Below are 22,329 nucleotides of genomic sequence, written 5' to 3'. Positions count from 1 at the left end.
GGGTGGGAGGTGTGTAGTGTACGTGGTGCGTGTACTGTTTGTGTGTGTGTTGTGTGTTAGAGTGTACATGGTGTGTGTGGTAGTATGTGTGTAGTGTGTGGTGTGTGTGTGATGTGTGTGTTGGTGTATATGGGGGTGTGTGGTGTGTGTATGGTATATGTGTGTGTGGTATGTGTGTGGGGAGGTGTGGTGTGTGTGTAGTGTTTGTGTGTGGTGTGTGTGGTAGTATGTGTGTAGTGTGTGTGGTGTATGTGTGTGGTGTATATGGGAGTGTGTGGTGTGTGTATGGTATATGTGTGTGTGGTGTGTGTGAAGTGTGGTGTGTGTGGGGAGGTGTGGTGTGTGTGTGATGTGTATGGTGTATATAGGGGTGTGTGGTGTGTGTATGGTATATGTGTGTGTGATGCATGTGGTGTATGTGGGGAGGTGGTATGTGTATGCTATATATGTGTGTGGTGTGTGTGTGATGTGTGTGTGATGTGTGTGGTGTATGTGGGGGGGTAGTGTGTATATGGTATATGTGTGTGTGGTGTGTGTGGTACGTGTATGGGGAGGTGTGGTGTGTGTAGTGTTTGTATGTGGTAGTATGTGTGTAGTGTGTAGTGTGTGTGTGTGTGATGTGTGTGGTGTATATGGGGGTATGTGGTGTGTGTATGTTATATGTGTGTGTGGTGTGTGTGGTATGTGTGTGGGGAGGTGTAGTGTGTGTGCAGTGTTAGTGTGTGGTAGTTTATGTGTAGTGTGTGTGTGATGTGTGTGGTGTATGTGTGCGTGGTGTGTGTATGGTATATGTGTGTGTGTGGTATGTATGTGGGGAGGTGTGGTGTGTGTGTAGTGTTTGTGTGTGGTAGTGTATGTGTAGTGCGTGTGTGATGTGTGTGGTGTATGTGTGTGTGTGGTGTGTGTATGGTATATGTGTGTGTGTGGTATGTGTGTGGGGAGGTGTGGTGTGTGTATAGTGTTTGTGTGTGGTAGTGTATGTGTAGTGTGTGTGTGATGTGTGTGGTGTGTGTGTGATGTGTGTGGTGTGTGTGTGTGTGGTGTGTGTATGCTGTGTGTGTGTGGTGTTTTAATCACTTACTATCTTCTACCTTCATTTTCTTTTTTTGTTTGTTTGTTTTTTGTCTGAGACAGAGCCTCGCTCTGTCGCCGGCTGGAGTACAGTGGTGCGATCTGGGCTCACTGCAACCTTTGCCTCCCCAGTTCAAGCGATTCTCCTCCCTCTGCCTCCCAAGTAGCTGGGATTATACAGGCGCCCGCCACCACGCCCAGCTAATTTTTTTGTTTTCTCTGGGCAACTTTGGGGAACAAAAAATCTGCACCCTTTGATCCATTTATTCAATGAATCATTTCCTGCCTACCACGTGGCTCCAAACTCTTCCTGGGGGCTGGAGCGCCTCGCACATGTGACACCTGCTCCAGGGCCCGCTGGTCTCGGGCCCGCTTCCCAGTCCACCGTGGGAATGTGTTGATTCTCATGACAATCCTGTGAGAAGATATACGCATCCCGTGTTTCACCAGCGATGAAACCAAGGCACAGACAGGTCAAGGAACTTGCCCGGCAGCACACAGCAGGTAAGCAGCAGTCAAGATGCCACCAAGGTATCCTGGGGCCAGAATCCATGCTCTTAAAGCTCCACCAGCTGACTCTGCTGCACCTGCGGGATGAGTGGATGTGTTACCGAGGGTCAGTACAGGTCTGCGGCAACCTCGATTCTTGCTCCTCAGAAGAAAGAATTTGATGGAGGGGCGTAAGGCAGAAGAAGAGACAGAGGCAAGTTTTGGAGCAGGAGTCGAAGTTTGTTACAAAGCTTTAGAACAGGAATGGAAAGAAAGAAAAGCACACTTGGAAGAGAGCCAAGCAGGCATCTTGAAGGACAGTGCGGGGTTTGGCCTCTGACTTGGGGTTTTATACATTGGCAGGCTTCCAGGGTCTTGCCTCCCTCCTTCCTTGATTCTCCCCTCAGAGTGGGCTGTCCGCATCCGCAGTGGCCTGCTAGAGCTTGGGCGGTCACCATGCACCTGTCTACTGGCATTGTGCGCATGCTCATTTGAAGCATTCTTTCCTTATCGGTCAAGTGTTCCTACAGGAACGTCATATACCAGTTATACTCTGCCATTTTGCCTCTTAGTGTGCACGCTTGAACCCACTTGCTCAACTGCGAGATCTTATTGGGAAGCTGCTGATCACCAGCTTCCGGTTTTTTCTGTCTGTAGGGAGACTGCCTTTCTCTGGCACTGGCTGCAACCAATTATTATTTTAGAGAGGCTGTTAGCAACCACCTGACCATCCCCTGATGGCTGCCTGACCTTCCTGGCTGGGAGTCCCTCTCCTGCCCTGTTCATGCCTGACTACTTACTCTAACAGACCTCAGTGAGGGGCACATGAACCAGGAAGGAATTTGATTGTGCTGTGCTATGTTACGGTTTGGGATTTTTTTATTGTTTGGGTATTTTGAACTTCTTGGACTTGAAGGTTTCTAGTATTGATTAATTTGGAAATTTTTGAGTCATTCAAAAATTATTCTGCCCTCTCCCTGGGACTCCAATTTCATAAACAGTATGTAATTATTTATATTAACCTGATATTGTTCCTTAGGTCGCTGCAACCCTGTTCGTTTTCTTAAATCTTTTTTCCAAAGATGCTTCATTTTAGATAGAGTCTATCAATATGTCTTCAAATTGAATGAGCTTTGTTTCTGCAGTACTTAGTCTTCTACGCAGCCCATCCAGTGACTTGTTCAATTCAGATAATGTATTTTATAACTAAAAATTCTATTTGGTTCTTCATATAATCATTCTTTTTCTTATTATGTGCAAAGTTAAAAACAAATCTTTAAGCATATTTGTAACAGTTTGTGGAGTTGTTGTCTGCTAATTCCATTCTGTCTTTCATTTCTGGGTAGGTATGTATTGACCAACTTTTCTCCTGGCTATGGTTCATTTCCCAGCTTCTTCATGTCTAGCAATTTTTTTATTGGATGCTGGACATTACAGTGTTGTGTTGTTAAGCATCTGTATTTCATTGCCCTCTTTTAAAGGTTGTTGTATTGTGTTTGGGAAGTATTTGAGTAACTTGCTTACCGGATCTATTCTTTTGAGGCTACTTTTTAACGTGTACTACAGACGATTTAGGGTCACTTTTTTTCTAAGTCTAATTTAGCTTCTCTCCTAAGGAGTGATCCCTTTAAAATCTTTAGTGAATGTCTCAGGTTTTTCAATAAGGTCTTTTTACTCTGGCTTGACTGGAATCAAATGTGTGATTCCTGGGAAGTTTTCACTTCACAGCTTTCTGCTAGTTCTTTGCCACATCTGGTAAAATTTCATCCTACTCATGCACAGTTAGCATTCAGCAACAGGCTCAATGGTATTCTTATGTAGATTTCTGGGATTCTTTCTTTCATTGCTCCCTACTCTCTTCTCTGAAACTTACAGGCACCCCAACCTCTCCAATTCCTATCTCTGTCTTCTCAACTAAACAAGACCACCATGTTCTCCTCTCTGGGGCAAAATCTAAAAACTCAGAAAGCCAGAGTAATCTTAATGCTCACCTCATTTTTATTCTCTAATCGACCACAGTCCTGTGCTACCTATTGCCTACTGTCTGAAAACAGCTGTAACATACATTTTTTCAAGTTTTTTCATTGTGTACTGTGGAAGGACAAGTCCAGTATCAGTTATTCCAACATGTCTGGAAGTCAACTTCTCTGCTTTGCTCATTTTCCAGCAAAATTATATTAGTTTTAAATCAGAAGAACACAACAATGATAACATACATATACATAAAGAACAATCTATTGCTCAAATTTCTCCTAAGTTTATCTGAAATAAATGCTTTTTATTTTCTGCCTGGATATCATAGTTTTAAAAAGAAACTTGTTCTTTTCATAACCTCATATCCCAAATCTTAAAATTAGATTCTTTTTTTTTTTTTGCTATAACACCTAAGGCCAATCTTTTGACATAGTCTTTTCTCCATAGCATTTCCACGTCACCCACATATATTCTGGGGTTCCGAGTAGCAAACAGTAGGTACTCAGTAAGTATCAGCTTCCTTTTTAGTGAAAGGAACAATCTTTTGGAGCCTTAGTTTCCTTTGCGGAAATGAAAATTATAATAGCTTCTTTGTAAGTTGTGACTCGGTTTGAATGTTTGTCTCCTCTGAAACTCATGTGGAAATTTGATCCCCGACGTAGCCATCTTGAGAGGCAGGGCTTTTGGAAGGTGATGGGGTCATGAGGGCTCCACCCACGTAAATGGATTAATCTACTCATGCATTTATGGATGAAGGGGGTTAATGGATTCACGTCTTATCCCAGGAGCGGGTTTGTCATCATGAGAGTAGGTCTGTTATGAAAGTTGGGTTGATTCTCTCGGGGGCTTTCTCACCATGCGATGCCCTGTGCCACCTCAGGGCTTTGTAGAGCGTCCCCACCAGCACGATGGCTCTCACCGGATGTGATCCCTTGGCCTGGGACTTCACAACCTCCAGAACTGTTAAGAAATAAATTTAGTTTCTTTATAAATTACCCAGTCTCAGGTATTCAGTTATAACAACAGGAAATCGACTAAGCTAGTTACTATGAAGAGTAAGGATATTTCTTGGTGGATATATTACAGTCTAGCATACAGTAGACACATAAATAATACGTTTAACAAGAATTTGTGAAACAAGTAAAACTTTGGCTGCAGTATCCTGCTGTTCCTTTAAACACTATGAGGTAGAGGTCATCATCTCCTGCTCCTGACGAAAATTCAGACAGGCTCATGAATTCTCTGTTCCCTCCTAGGTAATAGATGGTCCTACCATAGCTTTAAATCACAACACTGTCTCAATTCAGACATGCGAATGTCCAGCCTAAGACATTCATCAAACTCTGAACTTGATTTAATACCCAGTGTCCTCTCCTCCCCAATATCCATCTGCAGCCCAGCAGCCTGCAGTGTGTGCTGCATAGATACACGTGGGTATACATTATCTTTCTTTTCTTTAAAAAAAAAAATCACCAAAATGCTACTTTGCTGAGGACTTAACTTAGAAAATCCAAAATGTAAATGGCCAATGATAGCCCTGGGTGTTTTCTGTTTCTGTATGAATTTTAATGCTTACTTTTAGGCCTGAAAATCCACAGAAGCATTCATAAGGGAGGGGTTGCTCTGTGGCCATTGGAGGAACACATGAACTGGGGGCTCATTTCCAGACAGCACCCTGCTCTATAGGATCTCTGACCAGGTGAGCGGGACTCTGAGTGCAGCAGGCAGGCACAGGGGTTTCATCTGTGCTGGAGAAATGGGACCCAGAACCACAGCAGACAGATAATTGCTGATGGGAGGAACCTCACAGGCCATGAGACAATTCCTTCCCCCAGGGAAGGGCAGCTGAGCTTCCTTCCCCAGGCCACCCAGGAGAAACCAGCAGAGCTAGGGGCAGAAGTCAGTCTTCAGCTACAGATGAATTACTTCATTTAAAATACCAAGTGGTCTTCAACGTCTACACCCTTTCTAAGTCAACAAAAATCAAGCGAGATTCACAAGTGGTTATCTGGAACTGCTTTTCATACATTCCTTGAGTGATTTTTGATACTTGCAAGGCTTCCTTCCAGGGAGAAAAAGGCGAATTAAGTATTGTCTCTGCTTTTAAGGAACTAAACATCTTGACAGGATGAATGATGAGATAAAATTTAAGAGAACCTGACTAAAATGCAATATTAATTCCAAAAATGGATAATCATAGGATGAAGAAGGCAAAATTAATAGCAACAAATGTAAGAAAGACTTGAGGTGTGGCCTGAACACAGGATCAACCTATAGCCTCACTGGTGCATGCACCTGACTCTTGGTCTGTCTTACTTGGAACAAGGTTCACAGACAAGTACAGTTGTGGCCTCCCTTCCCCTGGCCCTATGAGAGGAGGTCTCTTATTTGTAGTTCTAGAGCCTACTTTTTAAGCCACCCATAAAAGGCAGCTAGGGGAGTATGTCTGGGATTGATAAGGGACTGAAGTCTATGTTTACAGGGGATTTTCCCACCTAAGGAAGAGTTATGAGGGGCTCTGCTGCTCTCTTCCTGGAACTGGGGAGGGACTGAGGGCAGACGGCATGGCCTGTGTGGACCTGAGGATCAAAACTTGAGCTGGCATGGAAACATGCAGGGTGTTTTGTTTTGTTTTGTTTTTGAGATGGAGTCTTGATCTGTCTCCCAGGCTGGAGTGCAGTGGCAAGATCTCAGCTCACTGCAACCTCCACCTCTGTGGCTCAAGCGATTCTCCTGTCTCAGCCTCCCGAGTAGCTGGGATTACAAGTGCCCGCCACCACGCCCCACTAAATTATATATTTTTAATAGAGATGGAGTTTCACCATATTGGCCAGGCTGGTCTCGAACTCCTGACTTCAGGCAATCCTCCAGCCTTGGCCTCCCAAAGTGCTGGGATTACCGGCGTGAGCCCCCATGCCCGGCTGAAACATGCAATTTTTAATGCAACATATTCTCCTACATTTTACTGTCATGTCTTTATTGATAATGTCTTGACATATTTCAAAATTCAAAGAATACAAAGAGCATTTTTGTAAAAATCCCCATCTGTCCAGTTCCCCTCCCAAGAGACAAGAATATTGTGTCTCTTGTGCATCCGTTCAGAGATAGAAGAGTCTTCTCCCAGGTAAAAAGGTGTCCATGGATGGAACGGACTGACGCAAGTGGTAACAAGGACTTCATCATTGATGGGTTAAAGTCCACTTGGCAGGGGTGACACTGAGAGGATCAGATAAAAGCACACAAACAGACCTCCAAGTCCCTGCCAGCCCCGAGACTCCACGGCATGATTCCCGTCCCCCTGCTGTGAATGTGGAAACCCAGAGCCAGGCAGTGCTGCTCTCCCACACGCCTGCACCTGTTTCACACCTCAACCCACACGGTGCAGGCAGCGGCAGCGGCGCGTCACCGGGCAGATGCTTCCTCTCCCTTTCAGCTCCACTTTGCTTCCTGAAGGCGCTCTGGTATTCCCTGCAGTGACCCTTGGCCCCTCCGCAGTTTCATCCCAGCCCTTCTCCCAGCATCTCTGCAGCTGCCCTACCTCCCTGTTCTCCTGGGGTCTCTACCAGAGTTTCTGCTCCTCCTTTTCTGTTCCTTAGGCCCTGGGTCTCATTGTATGCAGCCGGCTTTCTCTAGACCTCCTGGACCCAGCTTCCTGGTCCCCAGCAGGCCGCATCCTCACATTGTCTCTGCATGATCCATCTGGCAGGTGTCTGAACTTACACCAGAGGAGGAAGTCCAGAGGAGATAAAGGATGTGGACCCGAGAGAAACAATGTAACTGGCCATCCCAGCTTATTCGGATCAGCATTGGTCTTTACAACACTATTGAAAATGTCCTCACAAACTAATAAAACCACACTGTCTTTCTAAGAGTAGCCACAGAGCTTTGAGTTTCGAGAAGCTATTTTTCATATGGTTTCATTTGAAATTAAAAATATTAGCACCAACATTTCTACACGGTGGCCATCAATTAAATGGTCCACAAAAGACATTACAGTCCTCACCTCTGCCAGCCTGAGGCTGCTTTGTGTCCTCCCCATCCAACCCACCATGTACCCCCAGAAAGAGCCAGCCTGGTCGTTAGAGTGATAGGCACACAGACCCAAGTACTCTTCACGGCAACTCCACAAAGGTGGTGCTGAGGTTGGCTCTGTGTCAGAGATGGAGACCCTGCGGCCCTGAGGTGGGTGTTGTCCTCTGAGCAGAGCAGGCCTCGAGCAACACTGCTAGGATCTCACATCCCCACAGCTTCCTGCCGTTGCTTCAGACCCTTGGCAAGCGAGGATTCAAGTACTGGCCCATCAATGGGCTGTTTCAAAGGAGGACAGGCTCTGGGTGTCTTCATATGGTTCAAACCACAGATCAATGTGGAGGCCAACAAGACCAGGGTCTTGGAAGAGAAGATTCTGACATCGGACTTCCTGGTTTTGATCTGACTCTGCCAGTTGTGCAAACCACAGCCACTTTCTTCCTCTCTCTGTGCCCTCTGTGCCTCAGTTTCCTCATCCATCACAAGGGATGAGCATCACCTGCCCTGCAGTGTGGTAAGGACCCAACGAGGGAGTGCCATCCATCACAAAGGGTGAACATCACCTGCCCTGCAGTGTGGTGACAGTGTGGAGAGGAGCCAATGAAGGAGTGCCATCCATCACAAGGGGTGAACATCACCTGCCCTGCAGTGTGGAGAGGACACAATGAGGGAGTGCTATCCATCACAAGGGGTGAACATCACCTGCCCTGCAGTGTGGAGAGGACCCAACGAGGGAGTGCACATTTCGCTTGGTGCAGTGTCTGGCATGCGGGCTGAATTCCAGATGTCAGCTGTGGTTCCTGCCATCCTCGCTTTTTGGAGTACTTTGGATCCATTGGGCTTCTGTATTCTTGGCCCTTATTAGAGTCAGAATGAGGAATTTACTGCAACCATTAAAACCACTGTCGAAGAGAGGAATACACAAGCATTACTGTGCAGGTTCCCCAAGGCAGGACTGGACCCGGCAGGGCAGAGCAAGTCACAGTCAGGCCCATGCATGCAGGCCAGGCAGAGCCAGGCCAGCCCCACATGGACCAGCCATTCCAATTTCTGCTTGTCATTGTAAAGTTTCTGACTGAGGTGAACAGTTGAAATTAGTTCATTTAATTTTAAGTCCATCCATAAGCAGCATGAATAATGAATTAAGGCTCTGGAGAGGTTGCAAATATAAGGCAGAGTTCATAGTGGGGAGGCATTGAAGCAGCAACAGGATTTCTAAGGCTGTGAAGGAAGTGTGCAAAGGAAGGGGAGATTTCGTGTGCTCAGAGCATCATCCGCTTGCAGGGGCCTGGCAGACCATAACCGTAGATGGCAGCAGCTGCCACTCTAAAACTGCATGGGTACAATCTTACTTCTGCCCTCCTGTCTTGCTCCACATCCCTCTGCACTCTGGATCCCATTCCCTCATTCATGCATTCCCTCATTCATACATTCCTTCATTCCCTCATTCATGCATTCCCTCATTCCCTCATCCATGCATTCCCTTATTCCCTCATCCATAGATTCCCTCATTCCCTCATCCATGTATCCCCTCATTCCCTCATTCATGGATTTCCTCATTCCCTCATCCATGCATTCCCTCATTCCCTCATCCATGCATTCCCTCATTCCCTCATCCATAGGTTCCCTAATTCCCTCATCCATGCATTCCTTCATTCCCTCATCCATAGGTTCCCTTATTCCCTCATCCATGCATTCCTTCTTTCCCTCATCCATAGGTTCCCTAATTCCCTCATCCATGCATTCCCTCATTCCCTCATCCATAGGTTCCCTTATTCCCTCATCCATGCATTCCTTCTTTCCCTCATCCATAGGTTCCCTCATTCCCTCATCTATGGATTTCCTCATTCCCTCCTCCATGCATTCCCTCATTCCCTCATTTGTGCATTCCCTCATTTCCTCATCCACGGATTCCCTCATTCATGCATTCACTCATCCCCTCATTCACACATTCACTCATTCCCTCATTCATGCATTCACTTATTCCCTCATTCACACATTCACTCATTCCCTCATTCACACATTCACTCATTCCCTCATTCACACATTCCCTCATTCCCTCATTCATCCATTCACTTATTCCCTCATTCACACATTCACTCATTCCCTCATTCACACATTCACTCATTCTTTTTGCAGCTCTTCATCCCATCCCTGCTGGGTGCCAGGCCTCATGCCAAGACCGCCTCTCCCTTGTGGAGCTTCAGTGTCAAACTCCAGTCCACGTGACTGCTCCAGGCCACAGCAACATCTCCTGTTATGCTTGAAGGAAACTCAAACATGCAATTTAAGCAGAAACTTGGTGTATTTATTTCTGTGGTACCAGAGTGGGTAGAGTAGAAAGGAGAATTTCTACTAGCATAATTTTCTAGAAAGAGAATGATCTTAAGTTTGACAAAACACTTAAACAGACCCTTAGTTAGTTACACAGAAGAAAAGTCTCAGGCTTGGAAAAGAGAGGTTTAGATAATGAAAAGAGAAATATGTATATATGTGTCTGTGTGTGTGTCTGTGTGTGTGATTTAGACATGCAATTTATATATACAGGTCTATGCAATGTATATGCATGTGTCTGTGTATGGATGGTGGGTGGATGGAAAAAGAAATGTCACTATGAACCCCCAGGGATGGCGTGCCCATGTGAAAGGTGCTCACGTGGCAGGGACAGACAGTGCCGGCCACCAGTGGTGATGGGTGCTCTCCAACTTCCAGCTTTTCCACATCTTTGCTTCACTTCTCCCTTGTCCCTGGCAGAGCTGTGTGCACTGGTGGTTCTGGAAGGGAAGGTGTGGTGGGGACTGTCCGTGTGTGGTGCTTCACAGTGTGGGGCGAGGACAGCTGCCGAGAGGGACAGCAACCCACCCCTGCAGGGAGGACTGAGGAGAAATGCACCCACAGGACACAGGGCTGCATGGTGCTGAGCTGGGGAGGAGGGTGCATGCACAGAAACCCTGGGGAGGGTGCTGCACAGCCATGGCCTGAGCTGGGTGCAGAGTCAGGCACGTGCCCTCTGTTCCATGGGGTTTGAAGTAGCAAGTGTCCCTGAGGTAGAACCATCCCAACAGTTGAGCTCTGCACCCTCAGTTCTCCATGCCCTTCGATGCTCTTACCATCCAAGGTCAGCCGAGGCATATAGAGCCCCCACCTCCAACCGTGGGCAATGTGCAGGCATGGCAGGTGCTTAGCATGGCAGGCAGACAGGGGGCCTGCTTGGCTGAAATACAGCAGGCGTGTGGGCACTCAAGCCAGGGCCAGGCTACAGGGAGCCCTGTCTGCTTCTATACCTGCAGAACCCATGGCCCCCATGAGCCAGCTGGATTAGTCCATTTTCATGCTGCTGATAAAGACATACTCAAGACTGAAAAGAAAAAGAGGTTTAACGGACTTACAGTTCCACGTGGCTGGGGAGGCCTCACAATCATGGCAGAAGGCAAGGAGGAGCAAGTCATGTCTTACATGGATGGTAGCAGGCAAAGAGAGAACTTGCACAGGCAAAGAGAGAGCTTATCAACTCCTCTTGATAAAACCAACAGATCTTGTGAGATTTATTCACTATCATGAGAACAGCATGGGAAAGACCTGCCCTGTCGTTCAATTACCTCCCACTGGATCCCTCCCACGACACATGGGAATTCTGGGAGTTACAATTCAAGATGAGATTTGGGTGGGGACGCAGCCAAACCATATCACCAGCCAAGGGGCTTGGAGGCTATGGGGAGGGAGTCTAGACTGTGACCAGCCAGTTCTCAAGCAGGCCAAGACCAGCAGGACCACCCGCCTGCCCCTCATCCAGCTGCAGGTGCACAGTGGCCCAGCAGTGGCTGGAGGTCCTGGTGTCTGGGAATTCCTGGGGGTGGTCAGTAATTCTGTGAATTCCCGGCCGAGGCTCCCTGCCTGCCTTCTGCTGCTTGTCTCACCCTGCCAAAGAGACCCAGCTATTCACTCTGGTCCAGGAGTCACCACCACACATGGCCATGGTGACCTGGAAAACTGATTGTGCCAACAGAGATGCACTGTGCTAGGAGGCCCACACTCGTCAGGAAGGGAAAGCTGCCCACTAACCATTGTTTATGTTGATAAATATTGAAACTGATGGGTTGAAATGTTGAAATGATACTTTGGATATAGTAGGTTAAATGAAATACATTATTGAAATGAGTTGTATCTGTTTCCTTTTACCTTTTTAAGGTGGCTCCTGGAAACGTAAACTCACACAAGCATTGCATTTCTATGGGACAGTGCTGCTGCCAGCTAGCTGCATCTTGTCAGTCTCTGCCCCCCCACACCCTCCTAGCTCAGGGTGAACACAGCGGGGCTGAAGGAAGCCTCATCTGATGGACAGGAGCCTCATCTGGATTCATCAGGAAGGAAGTCTGGCCCTCCCTGCACCACTCCCATGGTCAGCAGCCTCCGAGCAGGAGTGGGCGAGACCTGGCCAGCACTCCAGTCACTTTCATCCATGAAACCCGACATTCCTCACTGCTCCTGGGCTCCCAAATCGGTGTGCGACCACCCAACCTTCCCAGCTCCTACCAAGTGGGTGTGTGGTGTGTGACCACCCAACCTTCCCAGCTCCTACCAAGTGGGTATGTGACCAGCCCTTGGCGGCTTTCTTATGGCTGGAAAGTGCAGCCACGACGAGGGAGCGGCCAGCCAGAAGGGAGCAATGACCACCCGGGCTGGCCCTGGAATTGCTGGAGCCGCCAGAAAGACCACCCACAGAGAGAGCTCCGAGGAGACACCACCAGAGGCCAGGGCTGAACCAGAAACGGGAGTGGGGCGGGGATCTGGAGGGAGGAGGTGACAAGGTTGAGAAGGAGCGGGAAGTCCTGGCATGAGCTGTGTCCTGGCATGAGGGGCAAAAGGGCTGAGCCGAGGACTTTCAGGCAGATCCATAGTGGTCCACAGCTGTCCCAGGAAGGGCTGAGGCCTGAGGCTGGCAGCTCTCTGAAGCCCAGGCAGTAGCTGGAGGGACCATCCTCAGAGGGACGGCTGGAGGCCAACAGTCTTCCCTGAGGCTAGGGGAGTGAGCCCTTATTCTTGACCTCAACACACACAGTTTTATTGTACTCCCAAGACATCCCTGCTTGCTGAGTCATATGTGCAAATTCTGACCCAGGCTACCATAGACAAGGCCTCCAGTAATCCTCCAAGGAGGTACAGGTTACTTGGGGAGCCACGGGAACACTCTGGTGGCCGAGAGCTCGGGGGTCAAGAATGTGAGCCCACCTGGATGAGAGCAAGACGCAGCTGCACGCGGTGGGAGGGGTGCCAAGGTCCAGCCGAGGTCCTGCCAGGCCGTGCATGAGGAGATGCAGGAAAACTGACCCGAGAGAACATTCTGAACTAGACGGCAGGCCGCTAAACCCGAGCAGCAAGCTCTCCTGATGGGCGGCCGGATGCTAAGTATCTTCGGCTCTGCAGGCCTCCAGGTCTCTGTCACCACGACTCAGCCTGCTGTTGTAAAGTGAAAGCAGCCAGGGACGCATGGAGGATGAATGTAGCTGCAGCTGTTAACGCTCATTTACAAAAGCAGACTGGACTCGGCCCACGGGTGGAAGTGTGTCATCCTGGGCAGAAGTGTGCCATCCTGGGCGGAAGTGTGCCATCCCGGGCAGAAGTGTGCCATCCCGGGCAGAAGTGTGCCATCCTGGGTGGAAGTGTGCCATCCTGGGCGGAAGTGTGTCATCCTGTGTGGAAGTGTGTCATTCCAGGCGAAAGTGTGTCATCCTGGGCGGAAGTGTGTCATCCTGGGCGGAAGTGTGCCATCCTGCTGTAAAGCAATGCAGGGGATAGTGGTTTATGGACTGCGGTTAATGGCCATATTCTCTCTCAGTGGCCAGTCTTTGGGCCAGACTGGATTTATTTTGCTTTGTTTTGTTTGTTTGTTTGTCTGTTTGAGATGGAGTCTCTCTCTGTTACCCAGGCTGGATTGCAGTGATGCAATCTCAGCTCACTGAAACCCCCACCTCCCAGGTTCAAGTGATTCTCCTGCCTCAACCTCCCATGTAGCTGGGATTACAGACGCCCACCACCATGCCCACCTAATTTTTGTATATTTAGTAGAGACGGGGTTTCACCATGTTGGTCAGGTTGGTCTCGAACTCCTGAGCTCAGGTGATCCTCCCGCCTCAGCCTCCCAAAGTGTTGGGATTACAGGTGTGAGCCACTGCGCCCGGCCCAGATTTATTTTCAATGAGGGTTGTCAGATATCAGTGTTTACTGGAGCTCTGCCTCGGTACTATTGCTTGTGTGTGTGCACAAACACACACACACATACGCACACAGAACCCCTCCAAGGGCTGCCTCCAAGGGCTGTTCACCGCTATCCTTACTCAAGTATCTTTGACCCCAGCCAGGCTGAGTCTCGTGGAGACGTTACCTGCCATATTGTTTCTGGGCATAGGAGACATAACTGGGAAACTCCTTTTCAAGGGCCACTGAGCTGCTGTTCCCAGCTCCCTGAAGGAGAAATGGAAACAGTGACTGTGAAGTCGGAGCTTAGATTTAGTCCTTGAAGGAGGCGTGAGGAGAGGAGCAGAGCTTCTGTGGTCAATGTGTCTTCTGAGTGAGAGTGGCCCAGGCGCCCGGGGCATGAGGGTTGAAGGTTGAAACTGACGGGTTGAAATGTTGAAATAATACTTTGGTTGTGTTAGGTTAAATAAAACACATTATGGAAAAGAATTTTTTTCTGTTTCCTTTTACTTTTCTAAGGTGGCTCTTGGAAATCGTGAATTCACACAGCACTGCCTTCCTTTCTCTCTGGGGAGCTGCCGGCCACGGATTTCACCTCTTCAGGAAGGGACGCGTGGCCCAGGCTGACCAAGGCCTTCAGTGACTCAGCGTTGCACTCAGCAGGGTCCCGGCAGGGGTCGGGCCCGGTCAGAACAGGCTCCACGGTTATTGGACAGCGACTGTAGACAGCTCACTCCAATGGGCGTGAAGTGGATTTGGATGCTCACTGGCCATTTGAGTGAAAATGTCCCCATTTTGTCTACTGAGCACATAAAGTGGTCCCAGGGCTGCCAGCTTCAGAATGAGCCGTGGAGGTTGTGAGTCACTCGATAATGCTATGGTTTTGCTACTTTCTCGTTCTTTGGAAAAATGATACAATAAAAACGCTATCCACCGGCAACCAGAGTCACGCAATTGTGGCTGCACACAGCATGGACGTGGAGGAGGACTCCAGCCCCGCGTGATGTCACACAGGTCAGACTCACTACACACAGAGGCCATGTGACTGCCCCGGACCAAGCCTAGGAGAGGCCTTTAGGACACAGTGACCATTTTCTTCAACATCTGCTGGAAAAGAGCTCATACGTGGAAGAGACAGCACCCTGCTTTTGGCTTTAAAATTTGGTTGTCCTAACTCTATGCCATATTCCGAGAATTAAAAGATACAGCCCCTGAAAGGCAGCCACAGTCTACTTCAAGAGACGAAAATATGAAGAAAAGAATACTATATGGGCACATGATCAAATGCAAGCGCCGGTATACGTAAGGGAGCTGACAGCCCATTCTAAGGGGAGCCACAGTTGTACTAGTCACCGAACCACGCGGCCTGGGTGTGCCGGCCTCTGTGCCTCTGATCCACCCATCACCTCCACCTGGCAGGTCCTTCCACCTGTGCCCCTGACACACCCATCACCTCCACCTGGCTGGTCCTTCCACCTGTGCCTCTGATCCATCCATCACCTCCACCTGGCAGGTCCTTCCACCTGTGCCTCTGACACACCCATCACCTCCACCTGGCTGGTCCTTCCACTTGTGCCTCTGATTCTCCATCACCTCCACCTGGCTGGTCCTTCCACCTGTGCCTCTGATCCATCCATCACCTCCACCTGGCAGGTCCTTCCACCTGTGCCTCTGACACACCCATCACCTCCACCTGGCTGGTCCTTCCACTTGTGCCTCTGATTCTCCATCACCTCCACCTGGCAGGTCCTTCCACCTGTGCCCCTGACACACCCATCACCTCCACCTGGCTGGTCCTTCCACCTGTGCCTCTGATTCTCCATCACCTCCACCTGGCAGGTCCTTCCACCTGTGCCCCGACACACCCATCACCTCCACCTGGCTGGTCCTTCCACCTGTGCCTCTGATCCATCCATCACCTCCACCTGGCTGGTCCTTCCACCTGTGCCTCTGATCCATCCATCACCTCCACCTGGCAGGTCCTTCCACCTGTTCTGCACCTACGAAACTCCCACACAGTCCTTAGAGCTGAGCTCAGATGACGCTTGCTCAGGAAAGCCCTCTCTCCTCTTCTACTCCTCGCTCAGACCTTCCCCTGGGTCCCGGCTCACTCACGACTCTACTTTCTAAATCACACAGGGTGCTGTGCCTCTGTCTCAGTGCGCTCAACTCCAGCTGGCCTCTGGGTCTGCTCCACAGCAGGCTCCACTTAGAATGACACGGAGCTGAGGAAGGAGGCCAGGGCCAGGTTGCTACACAACCTCCAATGCCGAGGTAACGCCTTCAGACTTTGTCCTGGTGGCAATATAAAGTTATAAAGGGATTTTAAGGAGCGTGTGTGCAGAATCCGAACTGTTTTTTGGTGGGGGAGAGACAGCCGTGTGTGGGGCTGTCAAGGAAGGCGGTGGCCTGCATGGCAGGGCTTTGCTGGCTGGGGATCTGCTCTGCATAGGGAGAGGAACGGGTGCTGGAAGGATGCCTTGGGTGCGCGCTGTTTCTGGGTCAGATTGGCAGGCTCTGGAGCGTCTGGGGGGATGTCCCGGGATCTGAGTGACAGTGAGTCTGTCGTAGCTGAATTGAGCTTCACATTGTTTTTATTTGATGTGACTCGCGGCTCCATCCAGGTGAGTTCCTGGGGCGGGGCTTTGGGATAAAAGCAGAACCTGTAACAGGCCTATGGGGCCTTGCAGGGTCTCGGCCCTGCTCATTGCACACAACGCCTTCCTCCCCGGCTTCAGCCCCACCAGTCCTTCCCAGTTCCACAGACCACCTGCTCCTTCCTGCCCTGGGCGCTCAGCACATCCTGGCCTTTCTGCCTGGAGCACCTGCCAGGCAGCTTCCAGCTCCGTGTTGCCACCTGCCCTCGCCCAGTTAGCGCGTACTAATCCCACAGATCTTCGCTTAGCATCGTGAGCTCACACAAGCCTTCCTCCAACCACCAGACTCCATCAGAGGTCACTCAGGCCCTGGGCACCTGCCAAGCCACTCACCATCACTGTGATCCCACTGGGTATGAACAGCCTGGCATCTGCCCTCCCAGCTGAAATGCCAACCCCTGGAGCTGAGGCCAGGTCTGACTGTGCCTAACACTGTCGTGAATGCGGTGAGTGTTCGTTAGACTGACAATGAGGCGGGGAAGTGATGCTGGAAACGGGCTGGGGGAGTCTAGGCGTGGTGTCCACTGCATGGGACCAATGTGAGCGATGCGGAAGTTTGAAAGTTGATTGCATCCTGATGATGACAGGGAGTGTGAAGTGGAGACTCCACAGGGGCTCAGCGCTGGGCTCCTGGGGGCAAGAGTGTGACCCCACTATCGAGGCAGGCCTTAGGGAATCACTAACGTAAATCAAGTCTGAAGAGAAGATGTTTGTGGCCTGTGTGCCCGGCCAGCGCCAGGAAGGCCCGGTTAGCACGGGAGGGAGGGTCCTTGCTCGCTCCAACAGGGCACCCCTGGGGCCTGACAGCTCAGCCCGCTGTGCACAGACAGGCAGCTGCCTTCAGGGATAGCCAGACTCACGTCCTTCCAGAGGTGTCGTTTCTAAATGAGTAGAAATCAGAATAGCCTTCTTCCAGAACGTTTTCTCAGTAGCTTTTCTGTACAAATGTCCCTAATAGCAACAACAACAAAAAAGAAGTGAACACTATATTTCTTACTATATTTCCAGGCAATGTCCATGTATACACATATATCTAGGAATCCTCCCACTAATGCCAGCCTAGGTGTTGTCAGTACTCACCTCACAGATGAGGAAACCGAGGCACAGGGAAGACAGGCAGTTTGCCCAAGGTCACATTGCTGGTGATGGGTGCGGCCGGGATTCCCAGCCAGCGGGCCGGGCTCTGCCTCAGTGAGGCTGCGCCTGTGTGGTCCCGGGGCCTCCGCACCGGAGCTGCGTCCTCCAGGGGCGGTGAGTACTCAAGGCCAAGACAGCCCTGGCTGCTCTGTGGCTTTCCCTGAGCCCTGCCTTCCCCCGCATCCAGCCTTCTTGCCTTCCCCCGCATCCAGCCTTCTGTCAATGCTGTGCGCTGTGGTTTAAAGGCTTCGTTTTAATTCAATACGTGCTCAGACATCAGACAACACTTTGTTTTGTTTTGGGAAAACTGTTTATGTCAGATTAACACAGTGGGCAGGAATTTGCATCGCCGATCTTAGGGGACAATGTCACTGTTGCTTATTTTATCTAAATCAAGCTAAGTCCAACTCCAACCAACATTTCGTAAAAGCTCATGGGAAATTCTGTCTTAATGAAAACTGAGGTTTCCCTGACACCCCAGAGTGGGGATGGGGTCCCCCACCAAGGGTCTAAAACTGAGGTAAGCATCCAGGAAAGGCCCTTCTCACCAACCCACCCTGTTACCCAGCTGAACCCGTGAGTCAGGGCCCTGCTGCTTGTGTGCACCTGAGGCCCGGGGTCCCTTCAGGCAAGAAGGGGTTCCTTGAGACATGGGGGTCCCCTCAGGCAATGGGGGGTTCCTTGAGACACGGGGGTCCCCTCAGGCAATGGGGGGTTCCTTGAGACACGGGGGTCCCCTCAGGCAATGGGGAGATCCCTGAGGCTTGGGGTCCCTGTGTCCAGCCCAGCCTTGCTGCACACAAGCACGCCGGGCAGCTGATGTCACCAGCTCGCGCACCCTACCAGCCCCACCACTGAGGGGCTCATGGGCCCCACCAGCCTGGGTTCCTTCCCGGGCTGGGCAACCTTCTCCCTCACCCTCACCTTCAAAAGCAGTTCATTTCCACTCTTCTCCGTCAGGATACCCAGGTTTCAGTGGGAATGGGAAAATAGCTTCCTTCCACTCCCAGCCGCTAACACCTGAGGAAGTCAGCAGCCGCCCTGACACTCTGTGGAATTGGGGGTGGGGTCTGCAGGGTTTAAAAACAAAATAAATTATGGAGGAGAGAGCCTATTAATAAACGTCACAGCAAATTGCTGTTTCATGTTTATAAAAGGCCACCAAATAGAAGAATTATACATCATTTAAAAGCATTTTTACTACCCAAACACTTTTCTCTCTGTACCACCCCCAGTACATGCCCTCTCCCCGCAAAATTGGATGATGGGTTATGGAAATGACAAGAACTCTGAGCCTGTGAGGGTGCCCCAGCAGTTCCCTGAATGCGTCCTCGCTCTGCAGATGGAGCCACGCCAGCCCCGCCCCAGGAACTCACCCGAATGGAGCCAGGAGTCACACCAAATAAAAACAATGTGAAGCTCAATTCAGCTACGACAAACTCGCTGTCACTCAGATCCCGGGACATCCCCCCAGACTCGCCAGAGCCTGCCAATCTGACCCAGAAACAGCACGCACCCAAGGCATCCTTCCAGCACCCGTTCCTCTCCCTGCACAGAGCAGATCCCCAGCCAGCAAAGAAAGCCCTGCCATGCAGGCCACCGCCTTCCTTGACAGCCCCACGCACTGGTGCTGCCTGGCACCTCTGCGGGTGCCTCCTCTGCCTCCTGGGGACAGGCATTGCCTCAAACCTGGGGACAGGGTCCCCTTCTACCTTCTCGCTCATTTCCTTTCATCGCAACACACAGAAAGACTGCCCAAAAGTGCTGAGAACTTCAGGTTCTCTGAGCCCCAGGACTCACCACGATGTTCACAACCCATCCAAAATGTGCGGTTTTGTCAACTCTTGATTGCGAGATTCCTTTAAAGACTTTATTAATAAGGACCTCTAACAAGAACCTGAAATGGACCCCATTCTATGGAATTCCCCTCTGTGGCATGTAAGGCGGCTGTGCAGAGCTTGGGAGAGCGGGTGCCTTGCAGGGAAGCTGCCAGGCTGCGTCCTGCTCCTTGTTTGCAGCTGAGTCACCATGGGCGACACTCTGAGCTGCTTTCGTGACACAGGAACCACCATCCCTTCCCATAAGGATGAGCTTTAAACTCCGCCAAGCGCAAGTATGAGGAAGAGAGGAATAAGGGTCCCCACGCACAAGCAGCTTCGTTCAGGCCCTGCCCTCCGGGAGACCTGAAGATAGAGGTTTACTCCACATGTGCTCCGAAGGCCTCAAGGGCCAGGCTCTGGGGCCATATGGACAAGCAAGGCACGATGCCATCAGTGAGGCCTCCACACACAACTGGAGGGGTCTCTACAAGCCCTGATGCCACAGAGGAAAGGCTCTGGGATGATTCCACAAAAAAGGGGCGTGCCTTCTGACCACAGGATCTTATACCTGAAAATGGTGCTGTCCTACACCGCAGAATACATGGCTAACACAGACAGAGAAAAGGCCACAGAGACAGGGCCACAGACAGAGGCAAAGCTACAGAGACAGACAGAGACAGGGCCCAGACAGAGACAGTGCCACAGACAGAGACAGGGCCACAGACAGAGACAGGGCCACAAACAGAGACAGGGACACAAACAGAGACAAGGCCCAGACAGAGACAGGGCCACAGACAGAGACAAAGCTACAGAGACAGACAGAGACAGGGCCCAGAAAGAGACAGGGCCCAGAAAGAGACAGGGCCCAGACAGAGACAAGGCCACAGACAGAGACAGGGCCACAGACAGAGACAAGGCCACAGACAGAGACAGGGCCACAGACAGAGACAGGGCCCAGACAGAGGCAGGGCCCAGACAGAGACAGGGCCACAGACAGAGACAGGGCCACAGACAGAGACAAGGCCCAGACAGAGACAGGGCCACAGACAGAGACAGGGCCACAGACAGAGACAGGGCCACAGACAGACAGAGACAGGGCCACAGACAGAGACAGGGCCACAGACAGACAGAGACAGGGCCACAGACAGAGACAAGGCCACAGACAGAGACAGGGCTGCAGGCAGAGACAAGGCACTGGCAGAGGGGCAGGCAACCAGGTCCTCCTGGAGATTGGGGGGGCACTCAGGTGCATTTTTGCAGGGGTTAAGCTGGACCTCAGGGGCAGGCAGCACGCATGGGTCAGGGAATAGGGCAGGACTTTCAAGACAGAGTCAACAAAAGGAGCAAAGAGGCGGAGACTGGGGAGTGCAAAGGGTGTTTGGGAACTCCTTGTACTTGCATCTGGCTGGAACGTCCTGTGGAGGCGGATGGAGCAGCAGTGGATGGGCCAGGCAGCGTGCCATGGCCTGAGGCACTCCATCTCCGGGTGGCACGGTTCTGGGGGCACCTGCAGGGCCAGCAGCTGAGCTGACTGTGCCCCGAGGGTGCACACCCTGGGTGAAGGGGTAGGAGAGGCTGGGGCTTAGCCACAGGAGAAGGCACTGCCACACACACACAGCTGCGATCCCCGTGGCTAACCGCACTGGGGAGCCAGGAAAATCAAAAGGAAAACAGCGTCCTGACGTTGGTCACGGTGCAAAACCTGAACAGAATCCCAGGCTCCGTGTGGCTCAATCTTTGTTTAAAGTTACATTCAAATAACAGACTCACTGCCAAAAAAAAAGTTTTAAAAATAACTGAATTCTCTGTTGATGTCGCTCTCTGCCTCCCTGCTCTCTCTCTTTCTGCCAAGACACACACATAAACTCAGGCGGAAATACAAGCAAAATTCTCAGCAGCACTCCTTAAAATTCTTACTTGACATCTCATACACTCCCCAAAATTCCAAACTCATAGCAGCTGCCAAAGTCTTTTTTTTTTTAATTTCTGCTCTCAAAAGTCTTTATGGGGTCAGGCTGTGGCCAGGACCTTCGCATGTCACTCATTCCCCTGACCTCCCTGGCCTTTCCAGTGGCTGCTGGGACCCCCGGTCCTAGCCCCAGACTCACTGGGACCCAGAAAGACCTGAGGAAGGAGCTATGGAAGCCTCTGGAACAGTTTGTTCTTCCTAAGCTATGGTTTTTCGTGAGGGGTTGAGCTAGGTTGTAAAGGCTTTGAAATGTACACAATTAGGGAGCACAATTAAGAAAAAGAACGTGAAATTATAAACACAAAATGAGATCGAAATTGGAAAATTATTTGGAATAGAAAAGAAATCACAACAAATTATGACAGTTCAAAAGCTGACAAATACAACAGGTGTGATAAAAAGGAAAAATGATTTTGTTGGTTAAGTGCCTGACGGTGACTGGCACTTTGACATATTTTCTATAAAGAGAGTAGAAAACTAGTCAAGTCTTGCTTCTAACAGGCTTGTTTGATTTTATTTTATTATTATTATTATTATTCTTGATGTTTAGAAAATGTCCACCACTCAAGCTTGATAAAGTCATGTGAACAGGGCTGTGGTCAGACGTGTGTGGAGCTTGCTGTGGGCAGACACGTTTGGAGCCTGGTATGGGGACCACGCTCAGGTACGTGTCTGTCTGGGGTCCCTCAGCTGTGCCAGGCTCAGGGCACCCACACGTGTGGATCTACCCTTTTGGTGCCCCTCAGAATGACCTTGGAGACTTTTCAAACCTCCCAGTGTCCACTCCCTGGCCCAGCCTACGAGGCAGACCCTCCAGGGACCTCAGGGTGCCTCGTCTGAAAGCCCCACCCCATTGTGTGAAAGCACAGCAAACTCGAGCTCTAGAGGCCGGCCGCTGACACGGCTGTCCCGTGTGAGGCCAGAGGAAAGCGTTTCACAGGATTCCGCCTGGGTGAGCCAGAGACTCCCTGGAGAGAGGTCCCGCCGT

General features: G+C 50.5%; 1 long non-coding RNA gene across 1 annotated transcript; it reads right to left on the bottom strand.

Moving 5' to 3' along the window:
- Positions 1 to 9,335: 9,335 nt before the first annotated feature.
- LOC140713134 (uncharacterized) lies at positions 9,336 to 21,294 on the bottom strand. The gene is made up of 3 exons (XR_012094990.1): positions 18,477 to 21,294; positions 17,496 to 17,784; positions 9,336 to 17,366 (listed from the first exon to the last, which is right to left on the bottom strand). It is a non-coding gene; the product is annotated as an uncharacterized lncRNA (long non-coding RNA).
- Positions 21,295 to 22,329: the final 1,035 nt, after the last annotated feature.

The sequence above is a fragment of the Chlorocebus sabaeus genome, chromosome 13 (genome assembly GCF_047675955.1).
Source record: "Chlorocebus sabaeus isolate Y175 chromosome 13, mChlSab1.0.hap1, whole genome shotgun sequence".
Classification (NCBI taxonomy): domain Eukaryota; kingdom Metazoa; phylum Chordata; class Mammalia; order Primates; family Cercopithecidae; genus Chlorocebus; species Chlorocebus sabaeus.
This window is presented reverse-complemented; position numbering and strand designations above follow the sequence as displayed.